Raw genomic sequence first — 14,508 nt, 5'->3', positions numbered from 1 at the left:
CAGAGAAAGTTATGTTGAAGAAAAAAAAACCAAACAGATAACTGCAGCATCCAAGAAGAAATCTTGGGAAGACTTTGGAAACAGGTTGGGGACTATGGCTCATGCTGCTGGAAAACCATTCTGGAGTGTAATTAGCAGTCTTCGAAAGGGAGGTAAGAAGGAAATGACAAGTATTTTGGACAGGTCAGGAAAACTGCTGCTGAATCCTGTGGATGCCTTGGGCAGATGGAGGGAATATTTTGAAGAGTTGCTCAATGTAGGTGAAAATACGATCAGTAATGTTTCAGATTTCGCGGTAGAATGGGATAGGAATGATGATGGAAATAGGATCACATTTGAGGAAGTGGAGAAAATGGTCAATAGATTTCAGTGCAATAAAGCAGCTGGGGTGGATGAAATTAAGTCGGAACTCATCAAATACAGTGGAATGTCAGGTCTTAAATGGCAGGTTATTGTCTGTTCTACGAGATTATGGAATAGGAGGCAAACTTTTACAAGCAATTAAAGATCTTTACATGGATAGTCAGGCAGCAGTCAGAGTTGACGGTAAATTGAGTTCATGGTTCAAAGTAGTTTCAGGGGTAAGACAAGGCTCCAACCTGTCTCCACTGTTGTTCATATTATTTATGGATCATATGTTGAAAACAATAGACTGGCTAGGTGAGATTAAGATATGTGAACACAAAATAAGCAGTATTACATATGCGGATGACTTAGTTGTGATGGCAGATTCGATTGAAAGTTTGCAAAGTAATATTTCAGTGCTAGATCAGAAATGTAAGGACTATAGTATGAAGATTAGCATCTCCAAAACGAAAGTAATGTCAGTGGGAAAGAAATATAAACGGATTGAGTGCCAAATAGGAGGAACAAAGTTAGAACAGGTGGACGGTTTCAAGTACTTAGGATGCATATTCTCACAGGATGGCAACATAGTGAAAGAACTGGAAGCGAGGTGTAGCAAAGCTAATGCAGTGAGCGCTCAGCTATGATCTACTCTCTTCCGCAAGAAGGAAGTCAGTACCAAGACAAAGTTATCTGTGCACCGTTCAATCTTTCGACCAACTTTGTTGTATGGGAGCGAAAGCTGGGTGGATTCAGGTTACCTTATCAACAAGGTTGAGGTTACGGATATGACATTAGCTAGGATGATTGCAGGTACTAGCAGATGGGAACAATGGCAGGAGGGTGTCCACAATGAGGAAATCAAAGAAAAACTGGGAATGAACTCTATAGATGTAGCAGTCAGGATGAACAGGCTTAGATGGTGGGGTCATGTTACACGCACGGGAGAAGCAAGGTTACCCAAGAGACTCATGGGTTCAGCAGTAGAGGGTAGGAGGAGTCGGGGCAGACCAAGGAGAAGGTACCTGGATTCGGTTAAGAATGATTTTGAAGTAATAGGTTTAACATCAGAAGAGGCACCAATTTCAATGTTAGCACTGAATAAGGGATCATGTAGGAATTTTATAAGTGGGCTATGCTCCAGACTGAACGCTGAAAGGCATAATCAGTCTTAAATGATGATGCTGAGCGTGTTTCAGTTGTGACAAACGATATGTGGGCGGCGTTATGTTGAGTTGGTAATCGGGTGGGGATGCAGCAGTGATGCAAGATGGGATGGGGCCCCCTTAGATTGTAGTAATGACCCTACACAACTCCTTTATCTGTACTGGTACACTTCTTTTTTCTAGTCCTTTTTGTCCACGGTTGCCGGTCCATTCTTTCAGATCAAATGCTTTCAGTGATTTCAGTAAAGGAACTCCGTGAAATGCTTGTTTATTATTAATCAGCACAAAGTAAAAAAGCATATGGAAGTTATTCCTTCATACCTTAACAGATGTCCCATCTTTTTGACAGTGTTTTCCATACATTCCTTTCTTCGTCGACTCTGCCATCCCACTCATTCCTTGCCTTATCAGTCTAAATAATTTTCAGCATTCTTGTGCAGCACCACATCTCAAAAGCTTCGATTCTCCTCTGTTCCACTTTTACCACAGTTCATGTTTCATTACCATACAATGCTGCGCTCCAAACGTACATTCTCAGAAACTTCTTCCTCAAATTAAGACCTATGGTTGATACTAGTACACTTTCTTGGCCACGAATGCCGTGTTTTCCGGTGTTAGTGTGCTTTTTACGTTCTCCTTGCTCCGTCTGTCACGGCTTATTTTACTGGCTTGGTAGCAGAATTCCTTAACTTCATGTGCTTCGTGATAACAAACGCTCATGTTAAGTTTCTCACTGTTCTCATTTCTGGTACTTCTCATTATTTTCGTCTTTCTTCGATTTACTTTCAAGCTACATTCTGTACTCATTAGACCGTTCATTACATTGAGCAGATGCTGTAATTCTTGTTCGCTTTCATTGGGGATAGCAATGTTGTTGTTGTTGTGGTCTTCAGTCCAGACACTAGGTGATGCAGCTCTCCATGCTACTCTATCCTGTGCAAGCTTCTTCATCTCCCAGTACCTACTGCAACCTACATCCTTCTGAATATGCTTGGTGTATTCATCTCTTGGTGTACCTCTACGACTTTTACACTACACGCTGCCCTCCAGCACTAAAATGGTGATCCCTTGATGCCTCGGTACATGTCCTACAAACCGATCCCTTATTCTAGTCAAGTTGTGCCACTAATTTCTCTTCTCCCTAATTCTATTCCATACCTCCTCATTAGTTATGTGATCTACCCATCTAATCTTCAGCATTCTTCTGTAGCACCACATTTCGAAAGCTTCTATTCTCTTCTTGTCCAAACTATTTATCGTCCACGTTTCACGTCGATACAAGGCTACACTCCATACAAATACTTTCAGAAACGACTTCCTGAGACTTAAATCTATACTTGTTAAGAAATTTCTCTTCTTCAGAAACGCTTTCCTTGCCATTGCCAGTCTACATTTTATATCCTCTCTACTTCGACCATCATCAGTTTGTTTGCTCACCAAATAGCAAAACTCATCTACTACTTTAAGTGTCTCATTTCCCTTGCAGTTCTCTCTTGGTTCTTGTAAATGTTGTATACTATCCCTCGTCCCCTGTAATTAACCCCTATTTTCCTAAGAATTTTCAACATTTAGCACCATTTGAAATATTCGAACGCTCTTTCCACGTCAACAATTGCTATGAACGTGTCTTGATTTTTCTTTAGTCTTGCTTCTATTATCAACCGTAATGTCAGAACTGCCTTTCTGGTGCCTTCACCTTTTCTAAAGCCAAACTGATCGATATCTGACAGATTCTCAGTTGTCTTTTTCATTCTTCTGTATATTATTCTTGTCAACTACTTTGATGCGTGGGATGTTAAGTTGATTGTGCGACAATTCTTTCACTTTTCGGCTCTTGCTGCCAACGGAATTGTGTGGATGATGCTTCTCCAAAAGTCAGACGGTATATCTCCAGACTCATGTAGTCTACACACCAACTTCAATAGTCGTTTTGTAGCCACTTCCCCCAATGATTTTAAAAATCATGGTGGAGTGTTATCTATCCCTTCTACTTTATTTTATCTTAAGCCTGCGAAAGCTCTTTTAAATTCTTATTCTAACTCTTCCTCTCCTATTTCTTCTCTGTCGACTGCTGTTTCTTCTTCTGGCACTTCGTCAGATAAGTCTTCCCCCTCACAGATGATGTTAACGTACTCTTTCCACCATTATCTCTCTTCTCTGCATTTTACAGGGGAATTACCATTGCAGCCTTACTTTTAATTTCATCTAAGGTTGTTTTCACTTTTCTGATTGCTGTGTCATTCCTTCCGATAGTCATTCCTTTTTGGATCTCTTGACATTTTTCATGCAGATATTTCGTCTTAGCTTCCATGCGCTTCCTATTTTTCACATTCTTAAGTGACTTGCATTTCTGTATTCCTGAATTTTCCTAAAAATTTTTGCACTTCCTTCTTTCGTCAATCAATTGAAGTATTTCTTTTTTTGCCAGCTGTTTCTTCGCAGTTGCCTTCTTCGTACCAATGCTTTATTTTGGTTATGATGGCTTGTGACCCCATTCATATGGCGTCAACCAAACCCTAAGTCGGGATTACAAAGTGCTTATGAACAAGATTATCAATTTTATAATTTTAAATGAGACTGAGGGCCAATTTTCAGTATTATTAAGTCGATCAAAAAAGAATTAAGGGTCCCTCACAGATTGGAGTATCTGTTACCGTGCAAGTATTGCTTACTACATATTGAATGAACTGTACTGCCATGGGGGTGGAAGGGCTAACGAACGTAAATCGCTGAAGAAAAGTAAAAAATAAATGAGATAGTGGTTGCTATATATTATATTTGATTCACTGATTATTAGGCTGGAACCAAATTTTGTCAACGCAAAGCAATTCGAAAGTTTTAGATGCAGTTTTGTGACATTTTAATCAATTAGTATCAGCTCAAACGTATTTTAGATGAAACAGACTACCTGTATCGAGGTACTTTGGCCTCGTACATCGAGAGTCCCTGACTTTGTTGCTGAGTGATCAGTGTGGCTGAGCCTCATGCAGAGGACCTGGGTTCAATTGCCAGTATTGCCAAGGACTAGAGTAGGATCCGCTCAGCCTCGTGATGCCAACTGAGGAGTTGCTTGAAAGCGAAGTAGCGGCTCCAACATCGGCAAAAAGCCGACAGCAGCAGGCAGATCGCCGTGCTGACCCCACGCCCCTCCACACCGCATCTGAATGACGTCATTGGCTGAGAAGGACACAGCGGTCGTCAGTCTCGTTTGGGTCTTCTGAGGGCAGAACGGTGGAACTCTCATTTGCACATCGACTGTGGTGTCTCAGTTACAGCTTCTGATGCATGGTATTTAAGTGGAGTGGGGTTAGAGATGGGGGTTGTGCAGGTATGGTCTCAGTTTTTAATAACAATTTATTTAACATGCAGAAGATGAAAAGGGAATCACAAAGGACTCTGGCAAAACAATTAATTTTTTGTAGCTCGAATAAACCTTTATAGGGCTCAAATAATAAGATAACATATCCTCTTAAAATAACAGCATCTAATACAGAATAAATAACCTGGCCCTACAATGGGCAACGAAATACAACATAACAAGTAGCAGTATATGGCACTCAGAATTCAGTAGTCGTGACACTAGCAAGTCGTTGTACTAGAAAATAAAGAACTTATCTAGGATAGAGAATAAGTAATACAGCCAATAACTACTCTTTGCTCTATAACTACGAATGGCCAAGATATCCATTACTAACAACACTTTCCAACTACCCACCCTGCACATAAGTAAAAAAGTCAGTGAATCAGTTACACATATGACAGATCAGTCATTTGAGACAATACAACAATTTTCGGTGGACTTAAGTGAACCATTGGTTCGATAACAATGAAATCATAGCACCTTTCAAAATCACTGTTTACAGAACATAACCTTTTTGTAGTAGAAGCAATTTCAAGTCTTATTTAATCAACACAGCCTGGCACCCAGAGTATACCGACGTCACATGCACGCTTACTAACGTAAAATTAGCTGTTGCATGCCCTATGGGCAATCCACAAACGAGCCATTACCGAATGTTCTGTAGCACAGTGAATTACAATTGGCAGCTAATAGTGGATCTTCACAGAGTTGTATATAACACTGTGCTTCGATTTGACCCTAAGATCGCCAGGACACCGAGTCGGCCGGTGTGGCCGAGGGGTTTAAGGCGCTTCAGTCTGGATCCGCGCGACCGCTACGGTCGCAGGTTCGAATCCTGCCTCGGGCATGAATGTTTGTGATGTCCTTAGGTTAGCTAGGTTTAAATAGTTCTAAGTACTATGGGACTGATGACCTCAGAAGTTAAGTCCCATAGTGCTCAGAGCCATTTGAACCATTTGAACACCAACGTCAACTCCAAATACACTCTGACTGCGCTGCTTGTAATCTGCTGACGGCTTTCCTAATCCGCACTTCAGTGTTATGCACGAGACCAGAGAAGACAACACCTGCTCCTTCAGGCTGCTTATCACACAACAGCCATCTGTGCTGACTCTTCTTTGTCAGGTATCGCCATGCACCAACTCCACGAAACTTTTGGGACTTGGCTCCTTGTAGACCAGCCTTGTTCGCGTCTTTCCAGGAACTGGCTCTTCCGTGGTAACTCCTTTCACCATTAACGCTGATACCAAACAAGTGTGACCAGTGCGCCATACAACACGCCCTGGTAGTGGCACAAAACTTGTGAGCCACCACCTGCAGTGACCTCCAGCGCTGGCTGAAGTTGAAGTTCCCACATCCTTTGCATACAGCAGACTGCCCGCCTGCCTCAAACTACTCCAGTCCCAGCCCACCTGTCAGACAACCTCAACCATCACGCCAACGCTTGGCTCCGGCGACGCGCCACTGGACTGCCAACTGCTTGGTCTGCGGCACAAGTGTTGGCCACCAGAAGATATTGTCAGTTGCTCAGTATAATACCGATTGACCACTTCCGTCTGTGCCTTCTCCTAGCTGCACGACCACGGTGCTCGCATGTCCTGCTGCAGCTGAGCTCTCATGTCACCGGTGCCACATATACAAGAACATGATTGCTGATATTGCCGTAAATAGCAGTGCCATTAGAATTGGCACACTTTTTGAAAAATAACTGTCGCAAAGTAAGGCGAGCAGTGTCTTCATAAGCGATATGAAATGGAAAGAGCACGTAAGTACAGTAGAGGGAAAGTGAATTGTCGACTTCGGTTTATTAGGAGAATTTTAGGAAAGTGTCACTCATCTATAAGAGAGGGTAGCATATACACTGAGGTGACAAAAGTCATAGGATAGCGGTATGCACATATACAGATGGTGATAATATTGCATACGCAACGTATAACAGGGCAGTGCAATGGCGGAGCTGTCATTTGTACTCAGGTGACTCATGTGGAAAGGTTTCGACGTGTTTATGACCACACGACGGGAATTAACAGAGTTTGAAGGCGATGTGGTAGTTGGAGCTAGACGCATGGGACATTCCATTTCCGAAATAGTTAGGGAATTCAATATTATGAGGTTGTCAGTGTCAAAAGAGTGCCGAGAGTATTAAATTTCAGGCATTACCTCTCACCAAGGACAGTGCAGTGTCCGACGGCCTTCGAATAATGACCGAAAGCAGCAGTGTTTTCATATAATCGTAAGTGCTAACAGCCAAGCAATACTGCATGAAATTACCTCAGAAGTTAATGTGGAACGTGGGACGAACGTGTCCGCTATGACAGTGCGGCGAAATTTGGCATCAGTGGGCTACGGCAGCAGACAACCGAGGCGAATGCCTTTGCTAACAGCACCACATCGAATGCAGTATCTCTCCTGGGCTCGTGACCATATCTTTTGAACCATAGGCGATTGGAAACTCGTGGCCTGGTCAGATGAGTCTCGATTTTAGTTCAAATGGTTCATATAGCTCTAAGCACTACGAAACTTAACATCTGAGGTCATCAGTCCCCTAGACTTTGAACTACTTAAACCTAATTGACCTAAGGATATCACACACATCCATGACAGAGGCAGGATTCGAACCTGCGAGCGTAGTAGCTGCGCGGGTCCGGACTGAAGCGCCTAGAACCGCTCGGCCGCAGTGGCCGGCTCGATTTTAGTTGGTAAAACTTGACGATAGGGTAGTGTGTGGTGCAGACCCCACGAAGCCATGGACCCAAGTTGTCAACAAGGCTCTGTGCAAGCTGGTAGTGGCTCCATTGGCTGTGTTTACATGGGATGGACTGGGTCCTCTGGTCCAACTGAACCGACAACTGACTAGAAATGGTTCAGCGACTCGTAGACCATCTGCGGCCATGATATTTATATTTCCAAGTAACAATCAAATTTTTTTGGGTGACAATGCTCCAGGTCACCGGACCACAGTTGCTCACGATTGGTTGAAAAACAATCTGGACAGTTTGAGTGAATGATTTGACCAGCCAGATTGCCCGACGTTAATAGCATCGAGCACTTATGGGACAGAGGGACCGATGACCTAGCAGGTTTGGTCCTCGCCCCCCTCCCCCCTTTTTTAAGCCAACCAATCAGCCAACTAACTTATGGGACATAATCGAGAGGTCAGTCAGTGCACAATATCCTGCACTGGCAACACTTTCGCAAGTATGTACGGCTATAGAGGCAGCATGGCTCGGTATTTCTGCAGGGGACTTCCAACGACTTATTGAGTCTATGCCACGTCGAGCTGCTGTACTACGCCAGACAAAATGAGGTCCGACGTGATGTTAGGTGGTATCCCACGACTGTTATCACCTCAGTGCAGAACACTTGTGTGGCCCATTCTTGAGTGTTGCTCGAATGTTTCGAACTCCCCCCTTCCCCCTCCCACCCACCTCACTAGTTGGATTAAAGGAAGACACTGAAGCAAAACAGAAATTAGGGCTTTTACTGCACCACATAGCCTGTCGTTTTCTCCTTGCTCCATTTGCACATGGAACAAGAAAGGAAATGACCAATATTGGTGCAAGGAACCTCTGCCATGCAGTGGCTTCCTAGGAAGTTATACAGATGTAGATGTAGGGCCGCGCGGGATTAGCCGAGCGGTCTGAGGCGCTTCAGTCATGTACTGTGCGGCTGGTCCTGGCGGAATTTCGAGTCCTCCCTCGGGCATGGGTGTGTGTGTTTGTCCTTAGGATAATTTAGGTTAAGTAGTGTGTAAGCTTAGGGACTGATGACCTTATCAGTTAAGCCCCATAAGATTTCACACACATTTGAACATTTTTTTTGTAGATGTAGATTTGTAATAACACTTCAATCTTCATCACAGTCCTGTATAAACGTTATAAAAGTTTACTAGTTACGGTTTTCTGAGGATTGTGGTCAAGACTAAACTGTTATTACACTGCAAAAATGACAGATACACTTCAAAAACACTTTTGCAGTACATGTCACCGATTTAAATGTAGATATAAGTTTTGCAGGACTAATCCCTTGAAGCTATCCACCGCAAAACCCGTTACAGAGCACGTTTCTGACTTACAATAAATGTTAGGAATGCTGGAAAATTTCTAAATGGGAAATGAAATCGTGAAATTTGAATTTTCAAGAAGAAACCTGAAAGAGAAAATGTAAATAGAAAGGTTGATATAAAAAAGAGGGACAATTCCAAGTAATTTTATGTTCTAACCAAAAACCTCAGAACCAGCTTTTGTTATACGAAAATTTAGGTTGCGGAGAACCATGACCCTACCAACTGGAGCAAAACTAGAAATAGGTTGAGTGCTTGAAATCTACCTTTGTCTTAGAAAATGAGCCGAGATTTCAGCAGAAACCTGGACTGTGTGGAACATGGAATATCACCAACTTTTTGAAAGAGGATGTGATTCACACTGTGTTCACTTGGAAACAAACGATCTACCGTAGGTTCTTGTATCGGAATGTAGCAAATCTGCTTCTGACGTTAACAAGTAAACAGGGCAGCGGAAAAAGACATTCGAATACGGTTTTGTTGGAGTAACCTCTCTCTTCACCAGATATGATAGCCTTTGTCCTTCACTTAATATGATGTATAAAGAAATTTAAGAGTGGAAAACACTTTGAGACCAATGACGAGTCTGTATTATTATTATTGTTTTATTAATGGAAGCTATATACATATTTCTCGTAGATCTGATCTCTATCCAGTCTATCGCAGTTCTCAGAAAAAATCTTTGGACAAGGAACATTGACATCAAATGGGGCTAATCAGTAATCATAAAATAAGTACACTTTTGGCTAAAATTTATTCTGTCTCTGGCACGACGGCTACTTTCACCTAATCCGAATTATGTCCGCAGGTTTACCTCAGTTTGGAGAGCAGGGCGGTCAGAGGCTGTCGTGGCGCATGGCTGCTCTGTGGGCGCTACTGTGCTGCTATCTGGTGTCACAGTTCTACAACTCGCAGCTGGTGGCGCTGGTGACGGCGAGCCGGCCGCGCCTGCCTTTCCAGGACCTGGAGCAGGTGGCTGCGCAGTCGGAGTTTGGCGTGTACATGTATGCCGACTACGCCGTTACCAAACATGTGCAGGTGGGCAAGATGTGCATCTCGACATCGCTGCATTCTGGAGTGCAACGTCTATGTTTTCAAAATTAGCTGCTATACGGAAATGGCCAGTAAAATGTTCTCTTTATCTGTAATTAAAACAAAAACGGCGATATAGCACGACCAAGAAAAGTGCGAGGCCCCCTGCCACGCCTTCACTGTTGTGTCCCCCCCTACCCTCCATCTCTACACCCTTCATCTCCTTTCCCAAGGTGGCTTCCATCAACTCCCCCTCCTGGATGATGTCCTCTCTCCCTCCATTTATCCCACCTACCAACTCTGATCCTCATTCCCCCTCCTTTCCTTCGTCCTCTCCTCTGGGCTCCCTCTTCCCCCCCCCCTCATCTTCCATCCTGTTTTCTCCCTGCCTAACTTCTCCCTACCTCCCTACCTCCCCCAGCCCTTTTGTATTCTCCTCCTCTGCCTTCCCCACCCCGTCGCGTCTGCCCCGCACCCACACCCCTCTTATAGGTCCTAATCCTCCATCGGCTCATTTCCCCCCTTCCTTTTTCCTCTCCTTCCTTTCATTTTCCCATCATCTGTCCAGTTTCCCATCACCTGTCCTCGGCTGTGGTATGTCTTATTTGCCAACTTTTTAGTGCTGTGTTCAAGTGAATGCTCAGTGCTGTTCGTCTTTCCAAAGTGTTGCAAACAGAAACCATGCTGTCGCTGGGTGTGAATTTTATGTCTTTTGCAAACAGAAACCAGACTGTCGCCATGTTTTTTTAATTGTCTGTCTATTATTTTACCTGTTTGCTTCATATGTATTTTGTATTTTAAAACAAAGTCTGTAGGGTGAAGAGCAGCATACTAAGCTGCTGCATGCCCGCCCCCTTCGGGGGGACGGATCGTGTGTGAGCTTGGCCATGAGGGCACCACCGTGCCTGTTTGAGCTTCGGAGCGAAATAGAAGGAACTTTCAGTGCACTTGAGATAAATGGCAAATGTATGAATGAGTGCAGTCTGAGCTATTCTATTTCGTGGAGAAGTATAAGATGGCTGCTCTAATTGTTGCAATTCTGATTTTGAACTTAAAACAGCATCTGTACTCTGCAAGTCACCTGATGGTGTGTGACAGAGGGTGTGTCTGATACCATTATCAAATCACTCATTCCCTGTTCCATTCGTGAATGGATTGAGGGAAGAATGATGATTGTCAGAAGATTTCCGCATTAGATCCAATTTATCGAATTTTCTCGCTGTGGCCATTTCGTGAGACCTTCACTGATGAGCCAAATCATTATAACCATCTGTTTAATAGCATGTGTTCCACTTATCAAGCATAGCACGACAGAGATTTTCTGCCTGGAATGAATTCTACAAGTCCTTGACAGGATTCCAGAACTATGTGGCACCAGATGTATACACACAGGTCAAGCAATTCCCACAAATTATGGGATGGTTGTTTACGGGCGTACAGCTGGCACCCGCTGTGTGCCCCAGTAGGTACAGATCAGGCATGTGTGCTGGCAAAGGCATCAATGTGAGTTCACTATAATGCCCCTCAAACCACCCAGCACGATTCTGACATTGCAACACAGATAATTATCCTGCTGGAAGATATCATCGCCATAGGGGGAGACCTCAAGCAAGAAATGATGTAGGTGATCCTCAATAGTGTTCACGTAGTTCACTGTTGTCATGACGCCTTTGATTACCACCACAGATCCCATGCGAGCCCAACTCAATGTAAGCTCAATGTACCCCATAGCATAAGTCTGCCCTCACCGGCCTACATCTGTCGTGTGGTGCATGTTTTGTGCAGCCATTCCTTTGGATGAAGGCGTGTAAGGACCCTACGATCGACCTGGTGTAACAAGAAATGTGAATCATTCAACAAGCGACACGTTTCTACTGATACACAGTTGAAACTCAGTGATGCTGTGCCCACTGCAGTAATAACTGACGATGTTGTTGGGTCAACACAGGAGCACTTAGGGAGCATGTGATGTTGATCTCCTTGTTCAACAGCTGCCTTGAATGGTGTGCTCTGAAACACTTGTGCCTGCACCAGCATTGTACTCTGTCATGAGATCTCACACAGATCGCTGCTTATCCTAGATTACACAGTGGGAGATCCTCCAAACTCTACCTTTTGTGGTGAGACGTGGTCGGCTAGTACCATAAGGCCTACTCTTTATTTCACCATTCATCAACCACTTTCCATATGTGCTCACGACAGTAGTACACTAAACAAGCGACCAGTTCCGCCGTTTCAGAGACTCTGGTTACCTGCCACAAGGCTATAACAATGTGCCCTTTGTCAAAACCGCTTATATCAGTGGATTTCCTCATTTGCGCTCATATCTTCGCTATAATAATGATTATTCGTCTCTCTTCGTATTATTTTCTTTCCTTACTGCGTCACGTGCCCGCAACGCTACCAGGAGGAATTCAACATCGCAGTGAGTAGTGGTCATAATGTTCTGGCTCGTCGGGGTATGTGGGAGACAGTAATGTTACCCGACTCTTCCCACATCGTATTGTCTCAGCATCTTTATAGTAACCTTTCCTTGATGCACAACGCTTCTCTTGCACCGTTTTCCACTGAAGTCTGTTGAGCATCCTCATAACACCCTTGCGGCTACTACGTGATCTCGTGACGAAATGCAGCGCTCTTCTTTGGATTTTTTCTATCTCTTCCATTAATCCAACCTGTTATCGGTCTCAGATTGACGAGTAGCACTGAAGAATCTGTTGAACAAGTATTTTGTAAGCCACTTCTTTCGTGGTTGATTAAATTTCCGTAAGACTCTTCCTACGAATCTCAGTCTGGCTTGTGTTTTTCCCACTATTCGTTTGATGTAGTCACTGCGGCTTTCGCTCCAGATAGTTACTCCCAGATTTCTGGGCGGAACATGGTACACGAGTAAGGATTAGGCTATTAACTTGTGAATAAAACAGTGAATGCAAGTGCAAGAACGAGAAACGACGATTGAATGAATACGTCGGCAAATGTCGAGATCATGAACTGGTTCAAATGGCTCTGAGCACTATGCGACTTAACTTCTGAGGTCATCAGTCGCCTAGAACTTAGACTAATTAAACCTGTCTAACCTAAGGACATCACACACATCCATTCCCGAGGCAGGATTCGAACCTGCGACCGTAGCGCCTAGAACCGCATGGCCACTCCAGCCGGCGAGTTCATGAACTGCTTGAATGTCCTCATCCACCTTTCTATCTGATTTGGTACCTATCTTTGCCTCATACGCACTATCTACATCAACATCTGCAACCAGACTTTGGAAACTACTGTGTAGTACAGGGCAGTGCGTACTACTCATATACCGTTCAGTCACATTACTGTGACCACACATCAAAAGCCAGAGTAACCACTGTTTGCAGTGCGGACAGCTGTGAGATGTGCAGGAGGAGAGTCAATGAAGTACTGGAAGGCACCGTCGGTGATGTGGAGCAGTAACGTCTCCAGTGCCGTGGCAGTTCTGGGTTTTTCGGTTGAGGTTCCATGGCCCGAACAGACTGATTGAGTTGGACCCACAAATTCGTAATTGGGTTTAAATCTGGGACATTTGGCGGCCACTGGAGTACGATAAACTTATACTGATGTTCTTCGAACCACGTACGTACACAGCGAGCTGTGTAGCACTTTGTATTGTCCTGCTCGTAGATGCCATCGAGCTGAGAAAAACCAAACTGCATGTACGGGGTGTACATGGACCCATGGATGGATGCATACTTGTATTGATCCATTGTGCCTCCCAGAGTGACGAAATCACCCAGAAAATGCCTCAAAAACATTCCCCAGACCGTAGCACATACAGGATGTTTTCTTTCGGACGCCAACTGCCCGATGAAGCTTAAAACGTGATTCATCTGAAGAGGCTACTTGTCGGCCCTCAGTGGACGCCCAGTTGAGCAATATTTTAGGATAGGTTGCACGAGCGTTTTGTGAACGATCTCGCCAGGAATTTATTTTGTCAAGAACTGAATCTCGTTCAACTTTGTATTTCATGTTAATGTTAGACCTAGTCCCATATACTTGTGTGGTAGTGCTGACTTTAATTGTGACTGAGTAATCCACATTTCGCGAAGTGTTTTACTTTGCGTTAAGAGCTTTACATTAAGAGTTATTTGCTTGTCTTTGCACCAGGCTAATATTATATTAAGATGTAACCGGATACTAGTGCAACTGTTTCGGACTTTTCCTGTTATGTAACTGCGCCACCAGTGAAAAGTATGAGATCGAAATTAATGTTACTTGCTAAGGCACACTGGCTGAGGCACACCCAATATTACGATGGCGTGCTGAAAAGTAATGTTTACGGGTTTTTAATGTCAAAACTCTTACAGCTTTTTGAATAAAACAAGCGCTACTGACATTCTAAAACTGTGTTCTTCATGTGTAAGTATTTATTTCTCGACACACTCATCCTAGCAACCAACACATTTCTCCCAACGAGACATCAGTTTATTGAAATCTTTGGTGTAAAATAACATTATTAATGAAATCACAGCCTCGTCGCGGCTTGCTTCATAACAATCAAAGTGAAGCCCTAG

The sequence above is a fragment of the Schistocerca gregaria genome, chromosome 1 (genome assembly GCF_023897955.1).
Source record: "Schistocerca gregaria isolate iqSchGreg1 chromosome 1, iqSchGreg1.2, whole genome shotgun sequence".
Taxonomy (NCBI): domain Eukaryota; kingdom Metazoa; phylum Arthropoda; class Insecta; order Orthoptera; family Acrididae; genus Schistocerca; species Schistocerca gregaria.
Note: the sequence above shows the minus strand (reverse complement) of the source record.